Here is a 9,003-nt window from a genome sequence, read left to right as displayed (position 1 = left end):
CTAGAATAAAGTTATTTTCAAACCTAAAAGGTCTCAGAAAATACACACTCCATACATCGTTTCTCAAGAAGCGAATGAAGAATGTGTACCACCTAAATGAGGATTCAATCAAGAAAAAGTAGGGCATGTAAGGAAATACGAATCCCCAAATGAGAGAGGTAAAGGAATAGCAGACTGGTGGACTGGAACAGTAAGATGAAATGACCGGGACACCCCACACAAGCATGGCTTTCTTACTGTGCTTCGCTTTACCGCACTTCACAGATACTGCGTTTTTACACACTGAAGGGGTGTGGAAACCCCGCGTAGAGCAAGTCTGTCGGCACCATTTTTCCAACTGCGTTTGCTCACTTTGTGTCTCTGTCACATTTTGGTAATTTTTATGATCTTTCAAACTTAATTATTTGTCTTGGTGATCTGTAATCAGTGATTATAACTCACTGAAAGCTCAGATGATGGTTAGCATTTTTAGTAATAAAGGGTTTTTTTTTTAAAGATTTTATTTATTTATTCGACAGGATAGAGACAGCCAGCGAGAGAGGGAACACAAGCAGGGGGAGTGGGAGAGGAAGAAGCAGGCTCATAGCAGAGGAGCCTGATGTGGGGCTCGATCCCAGAACGCCGGAATCACGCCCTGAGCCGAAAGCAAATGCTTAACCGCTGTGCCACCCAGGCGCCCCAGTAATAAAGGATTTTTAACTAAGGTGTGTACAATGTTTTTTTTTTAGACGTAATGCTATTGCATGTTTAGTAGACTACAGTATAGTGTAAACATGATTTATATTCACTGGGAAGCCAAAAAACTTATTTGACTCACTTTATTGAGATATCTGCTTTATTATGGTGGTTTGGAACTGAACCCACAATATCTCTTAGGTATGCCTGTATGTCTGAACAAATTATTTGCAGGCTTACCCTCCTGGACTGTAGTTTGGGGTTAAATGAATGATTATTACATCAGAAACTAAGCAAATTTTTAAAAAGATTTTTTCTTAAATATATCAGTTTATTCAGACATTTTTATTTTTTATTTTTATTTTCCTAAGTACCATACATATTTATAATAAAAGATACTTATATTTCTTTTTTTTTTTTAATGATTTTTTATTATATTATGTTAGTCACCATACAGTACATCCCTGGTTTCCGATGTAAGGCTCGATGATTCATTAGTTGTGTATAACACCCAGTGCACCATGCAATACGTGCCCTCCTTACTACCCATCACCGGTCTATCCCATTCCTCCACCCCCCTCCCCTCTGAAGTCCTCAGTTTGTTTCTCATAGTCCATAGTCTCTCATGTTTCATTCCCCCTTCTGATTACCCCCCCTTTCTTTATCCCTTTCTTCCCCTACCGATCATCCTAGTTCTTATGTTCCATAGATGAGAGAAATCATATGATAGTTCTCTTTCTCTGCTTGACTTATTTCACTTAGCATTATCTCCTCCAGTGCTGTCCATGTTGTAGCAAATGTTGAGAACTCGTTCTTTCTGATAGCTGAGTAATATTCCATTGTATATATGGACCACAACTTCTTAATCCAGTCATCTGTTGAAGGGCATCTCGGCTCCTTCCACAATTTAGCTATTGTGGACATTGCTGCTATGAACATTGGGGTGCATATGGCCCTTCTCTTCACTACGTCTGTATCTTTGGGGTAAATACCCAGTAATGCAATGGCTGGATCATAGGGTAGCTCAATTTTTAACTTTTTAAGGGACCTCCACACTGTTTTCCAGAGTGGCTGTACCAACTTGCATTCCCACCAACAATGTAGGAGGGATCCCCTTTCTCCACATCCTCTCCAACAATTGTTGTTTCTTGCCTTGTCTATTTTTGCCATTCTAACTGGCGTAAGGTGGTATCTCAGTGTGGTTTTGATTTGAATTTCCTTGATGGCTAATGATTTTGAACATTTTTTCATGTGTCTGTTAGCCATTTGTATGTCTTCATTGGAAAAGTGTCTGTTCATATCTTCTGCCCATTTTTTGATTTGTTTATTTGTTTCTCGTGTATTGAGTTTGAGAAGTTCTTTGTAGATCTTGGATACCAGTCCTTTATCTGTAGTGTCATTTGCAAATATATTCTCCCATTCCGTGGGCTGCCTCTTAGTTTTTCTGACTGTTTCCTTGGCTGTGCAGAAACTTTTAATCTTGATGAAGTCCCATAAATTCATTTTATCTTTTGTTTCTCTTGCCTTTGGAGATGTGTCATGAAAAAGGTTGCTTTGGCCGATGTTGTAGAGGTTGTTGCCTATGTTCTCCTCTAGAATTTTGATGGATTCCTGTCTCACATCGAGGTCTTTCATCCATTTGGAGTTTATCTTTGTGTATGGTGTGAGAGAGTGGTCAAGTTTCATTCTCTTGCATGTAGCTGTCCAATTTTCCCAGCACCATTTATTGAAGAGACTGTCTTTTTCCCACCGGAAGTTTTTTCCTGCTTTATCAAAGATTAGTTGCCCCAAGAGCCGAGGGTCCATTTCTGGGCTCTCTATTCTGTTCCATTGGTCTATGTGTCTGTTTTTGTGCCAGTACCATGCTGTCTTTGTGATCACAGCTTTGTAGTACAGCTCGAAATCCGGCATTGTGATGCCCCCAGCTTTGTTTTTCCTTTTCAACAGTTCCTTGGAGATTCGGGACCTTTTCTGTTTCCATACAAATTTAAGGACTGTTTGTTCCAGTTCTTTGAAAAATGTCCTTGGTATTTTGATCGGGATAGCATTGAAAGTGTAGATTGCTCTGGGTAGCATGGACATTTTAACTATGTTAATTCTTCCGATCCATGAGCATGGAATATCTTTCCATCTTTTTATGTCTTCCTCAATGTCTTTCAAGAGTGATTTATAGTTTCTAGAATATAGGTCCTTTACGTCTCTGGTTAAGTTAATTCCAAGGTAACGTACGGTTTTTGGTGCTATTGTAAATGGGATGGATTCCCTAATTTCTCTTTCTTCGGTCTCGTTATTCGTGTATAGAAATGCAACTGATTTCTGAGCATTTATTTTGTATCCCGCCACGTTACTGAATTGCTCTATAACTTCTAATAGTTTGGGAGTGGCTTCTTTTGGGTTTTCCATATAGAGTACCATGTCATCTGCGAAGAGAGACATTTTGACTTCTTCTTTGCCAATTTGAATACCTTTGATCCCTTTTTGTCGTCTGATTGCTGTTGCAAGGACTTCTAGTACTATGTTGAATAATAGTGGCGAGAGTGGGCATCCTTGTCGAGTTCCTGATCTTAAGGGAAAGGCTTCCAGCTTTTCCCCATTGAGAATAATATTTGCAGTAGGCTTTTCATAGGTGGCTTTTATGAGATTGAGAAATGTACCTTCTATTCCTACACTCTGAAGGGTTTTAATCAGGAAAGGATGCTGTATTTTGTCAAATGCTTTTTCGGCATCGATTGAGAGGATCATAAGGTTCCTGAGTCTTTTCTTGTTGATATGATGTATCACGCTGATTGATTTGCGAATATTGAACCACGCTTGCATCCCAGGTATGAATCCCACTTGACCGTGATGGATAATCCTTTTAATGTACTGTTGGATTCTATTAGCAAGTATCTTGTTGAGGATTTTGGCGTCCATATTCATTAGGGAAATCAGTCTGTAATTCTCCTTTTTGATGGGGTCTTTGCCTGGTTTGGGGATCAAGGTAATATTGGCCTCATAGAATGAGTTTGGTAGCTTTCCTTCTGTTTCTATTTTTTGAAATAGCTTTAGGAGAATAGGCATTATTTCTTCTTTTAATGTTTGTTAGAATTCCCAGGAAAACCGTCTGGGCCTGGAGTTTTGTTATTTGGAAGGCTGTTTATCACTGACTCCATCTCTTCATAATTAACTGGCCTGTTTAAAAAATCAATTTCTTCCGGTTTCAATCTTGGTAGTTTATAGTTTTCCAGGAAGGATTCCATCTCTTCCAGATTCCTTAGTTTATTGGCATATAGCTGTTGATAAAAATTTCTAATAATCCTTCCAATTTCAATGGTGCTCGTCGTGACCTCTCCTTTTTCATTCATAATTTTAATAATCTGGGTCCTTTCTCTATTCTTTTGGATAAGTCTTGCCAGTGGTCTGTCAACTTTATTGATTCTCTCCAAGAACCAGCTTCTAGTCCTGTTGATCTGCTCTACTGTACTTCTGGTTTCTGCTTGATTGATTTCAGCTCTAATTTTGGTCAACTGCTTCCTCGTGCGTGGATTAGGCCTGTCCCTCTGTTGGTGTTCCAGCTTCTTGAGGTGAGAATATAAAAACTGCATTTTAGATTTTTCTATTCTTTTGAGTGAGGCTTGGATGGCTATGTATTTCCCCCTTAGGACTGCCTTTGCAGTATCCCATAGGTTTTGGACTGTTGTGTTTTCATTCTCATTGGTCTCCATAAATTAATTTGATTTTTGATTTCCTGGTTTATCGAGTCATTCCTGAGCAGGATGGTTCTTAGTCTCCAAGTGTTTGAGTTTCTTCCAAATTTTTCCTTGTGGTTGAGTTCCAATTTCAGAGCGTTGTGGTCTGAGAATATGCAGGGGATCATTTCAATCTTTTGGTATCGGTTGAGACCTGTTTTGTGTCCCAGAATATGGTCTATTCTTGAGAATGTTCCATGGGCATTAGAATAGAATGAGTATTCTTTGGTTCTGGGGTGTAGTGTTCTATATATATCTATGAGGTCCAACTCGTCGAGTATGGCATTCAAAGCCTTTGATTCTTTGCTTAGTTTTTGCCAGGGTGTTCTGTCTATTTCTGAGAGTGGAGTGTTGAGGTCCCCTACTATTAATGTATTTTTATTTATATGTCTCTTTATTCTGGTTAAGAGTTGGCTTGTGTATCTTGCTGCTCCCCTGTTGGGGGCATATATATTTATAATTGTCATATCCACTTGTTGAATACTTCCCTTAAGAATAATATAGTGCCCTTCTGCATCTCTAACTATAGTCTGTAGTTTAAAATCCAATTTATCTGATATGAGAATTGCTACCCCAGCTTTCTTTTGAGGTCCATTTGCGTGAAAGATGGTACTCCATCCCCTTACTCTCAGTCTGAATGCATCTTTGGGTTTGAAATGAGTCTCTTGTAGACAGCAAATGGATGAGTCATTTCTTTTTATCCAATCTGCAACCCTGTGGCGTTTTATGGGATGGTTCAAACCATTTACATTAAGACTGATTACTGAGAGATATGATTTTAATGTTGCCATGTTGCCAGTAAAGTCTTTGTATTGGCTGTGACTTTCTGTTCTGTATCACTCTTGGGGCCTTTTTACTTTTATAGAACCCCCCGTAATATCTCCTGTAGGGCTGGTTTCGTGGTTACAAAATTGGTTAGTGACTGGCGATTCTGAAATGTCTTTATTTCTCCATCAATTCTGAATGACAGCCTTGCTGGATAAAGGATCCTTGGCTGCATGTTTTTCTCTGAAAGAGCTTTAAATATGCTCCCCCAACCCTTTCTCTCATTCCAGGTCTGTGTAGACAGGTCTGACGTAATTCTGATACTTTTGCCTTGGTACGTGAGAAATGTCTTTGCCCTGGCCGCTTTCAATACTGTATCCTTGGATCTAATATTTGCGAAATGCACTATGACGTGACGTGGCGTAGGTTTGTCCTGGTTGAGCTTGGGAGGGGTCCTCTCTGCCTCTTGGACACGAATGTTTGTTTCCCTTGCTAGATTAGGGAAGTTTTCAGCTACACTTTGTTCAAATATCTCTTCTAGACCTCTGTTTTTCTCCACCCCCTCGGGGATGCCGATGATTCTAACATTGGATCGTTTCGTTGAGTCAGTAATCTCCCGTAACCTACATTCGTGGGCGTGGATTTTTTTAAGACCATCTTCTATTTTCATTTTTTCCTCTATTAACCCATCCTCCAATTCACTAATCCGTTCCTCTGCTTCTGCGACCCTGGCCGTCAGAGCCTCTAGTTTTGCCTGCATTTGGCTCATAGAATTTTTAATTTCTGTCAGATTCGCTCTCATTTCTGTCCTTAGGGATTCTATATTCTCAGTAACCTTTTCGTTAATAGTTTTTTCAATTCTACTCATCATTTTGACCATCGTTACTCTGAATTCCATTTCTGATAATTTGGTTACATCCATATCCATTATTTCTGTGGCAGAGGCCACAGACTCACTGTCTTTTCTTTGCTGGGGGGGGCTTCTCCTTCTTGTCATTCTGATGGAGAGAGGTTGCGGGGTTTCCAGAGCCCAAATTATTGACTGGGTCCCAGGCCGTGCCCCTTGTTTTATAGGGATCTTAGGGATGTGGGCTTCTTCTTTGAAGATTTTATTTATTTATTTATGTGGCAGCCAACCAGCGAGAGAGGGAACAGAAGCAGGGGAGTGGGAGAGGAAGAAGCAGGCTCCCAGCGGAGGAGCCTGATGAGGGACTCCTTTCCAGAACGCCGGGATCACGCCCTAAGCCGGAGACAGGCGCTCAATGACTGCGCCACCCAGGTGCCCGGGTTGTGGGCTTCTTGATTTTTCAGCCTGCCTTCTGGGGGAGGGGCCTGCCGCGCCGATACTCAGGCAACCCTGTTTGGGTAGAGTCTCCGTGTTCCCTGCGAGGGGGATGGGAATGGGCACTCCCTGAGCCCGTATTTCCAGGCTTTTGTTCTCTGGCGGCTTTCCCTGGCGGTTTGCTGTACCTCTTCTGAGAGTCAGAGCAGCCGGCCGAATTTCAGCCTCTGTCACAGAACAGAGGGATTGCGGCCCGTTCTCTACTAATGTTCTGGCCACTTTAACTCTGTTACTGTTGGTGCTGCTCAACCCTGCAGCGTCCCGGGATGTGCGCCCCACACCCGGCGTCCCAGCCCTCACTTCCAGGGCCGGCGCATCTCTGTCCTTTGTGTTTCTAATGCCGCCAGCCGCCAGCCGCCCCGTGCGCGCTCCCAGATCTCCCGGTCTCAGTCTGGATCCAGTGAGCGCACCGGGATTCCGGTGTTCCGCGAGATGCCTGGTGGCGCGCACACCCGGCTCACGGTCTCAGTCTGCTGTTTTGTGGGTGCCGTCCACGAGCCCCGCCCGCTCCCCCGTGCAAGTGGCTATCGCTTCCCGGCGCCCGAACATGGCGGCTCCCTACCCCTTCCGTTTATCTTCCGATATCTGTGCACAGTTTCATGGCTCCCCGCTTCGTACCTCAATACTCAGCGCTGGAGATGTTCATTTGTAGAGATCCAGATGCGTCTTCCTGCGTCTCAGGCTGGTTCCGTGGTTATTTAGGCTGGTCTGGTACCTATCCTGCTCGACTCGGGGGACCAGCTGAAAAAGGTGTCTCCTACTCCTCCGCCATCTTAACTCCTCCCGATATTCAGACATTTTTAAAGGGATAAACAAAACTTAGTAAAAAGATTTTGATTTTGGTGTTTGGTGTCACATTATACTTCCCCTTTCTTCATGAGGAACCACATTTTAACTGCCTTGCCTTACCCACAGTTCTAAGAGGAAATGCAGCAAACTGGAAATAAAGGCAAAGTTAGAGAAACAAAACTGGTATTGGTAAATTAATAACATATGGTAAACTTTTAAAATTTATTTTCCATAATACTTCCTGGTACTAAAAACAAGCAGTATGTAGAATTGCCTAGTAGGAAATTCCTAGAGACATGTGGTGGAGTAGAGTGAGCTTTGAAAAAGCCTTTCTACTCTATAATTCTAGGAGTGTATACAGTTCTTCCTCAATTTACGATGGGGTTATGCCCCAACAAACCCATCATAAGGTGAAAATATTGTAAGTTGCAAACATATTTAATACGTCTACTAACGAACATCATAGCTTAGTCTAGCCTGCCTTAAACGTGCTTAGAACACTTACATTAGCCTACAGATGGGCAAGATCATCTAACACAAAGGCTAGTTCATAACAAATATGTCACCTGTTTATTGAATACTGTATTGAAGGTGAAAAACAGCCTAGTTGTATTGGTGCAGAATAGCTGTACATGTATTGGTGGTTGATGCTGGTGATTTCGTGGCTGGCTGGGAGCTGTGGCTGCTGCGACTGCCCAGCATCACTAGAGGGGAGTATCCTAATCACGTACCACTAGCCCAGAAGAAAATCCTAATTCAAAATTTGAAGTACAGTTTTGGCTGAATGCACATTGCTTTTGCATCATTATAAAGTTGAAAAATTGTGACTCAAACCATGGTAAGTGACTATACTGAGATGCCACTTTTGCAGTCATTGACTAAAAAAAGATTGCAGTTAAGTAAATACAAACATAGATATATGCATACATACATAATAAAAAGCTTGATTCTGTAGACCTTTGAAGTTTCTTTTCCTTTTTTGGAAGCCACCTTTTTTGCCATAGAAATTCTATATTTACTGTAATCTTCATACCATTAAAATAATAGAACTGATTCTTATTTACCCCAAGTTTATGGAACTAGCCTACTTCAAGTGTGATGAATTAGGCAGTAAAGAAAACAGGAAACTAATGCTTTGTGATAATACTGTCATACATAGAATAAATTTGAGATAGCTGAATTTTGTATGGAATCATGCTATTTAAAAGCACCTTGTTAAGGACTGATTTGTTAAGGACATATCTAGGTTACAAAAACTTGGAGATAAATGATTTAAGAATATAAGCAACACCAAGTATAGTAGATGAATAATTTTCTGATTCCTCCATGCCCTGTTAACTTAAAAAATATTCAACATGTCAGTTATGGCTATTCACATCTTTTCAGCCATATTTCTTTTCTGTTCTCATAATTCTTAAGCATATTGGGTTTTGGGGGGGCGGGGGGGAATGCCTGGGTGGCTCAGTCAGTTAAGCGTCTGCCTTTGGCTCAGGTTGTGATCCCAGGGTTCTGGGATCGAGCCCCATATAGGGCTCCCTGCTCAGCGGGGACCCTGCTTCTCCCTCTCTCTCTGCCCCTACCCCCTTCTGTTCTTGCGCACATGCACTCTCTCTCTCTCTCTCAAATAAATAAAATCTTTAAAAAGAAAAACATACTGGGGTTTTTGTTTGTTTTTGGGTTTTTTTTTTGCTACTCCTGATTAAC

Source organism: Ursus arctos, unplaced genomic scaffold (assembly GCF_023065955.2).
Source record: "Ursus arctos isolate Adak ecotype North America unplaced genomic scaffold, UrsArc2.0 scaffold_9, whole genome shotgun sequence".
Classification (NCBI taxonomy): Eukaryota; Metazoa; Chordata; class Mammalia; order Carnivora; family Ursidae; genus Ursus; species Ursus arctos.
Note: the sequence above shows the minus strand (reverse complement) of the source record.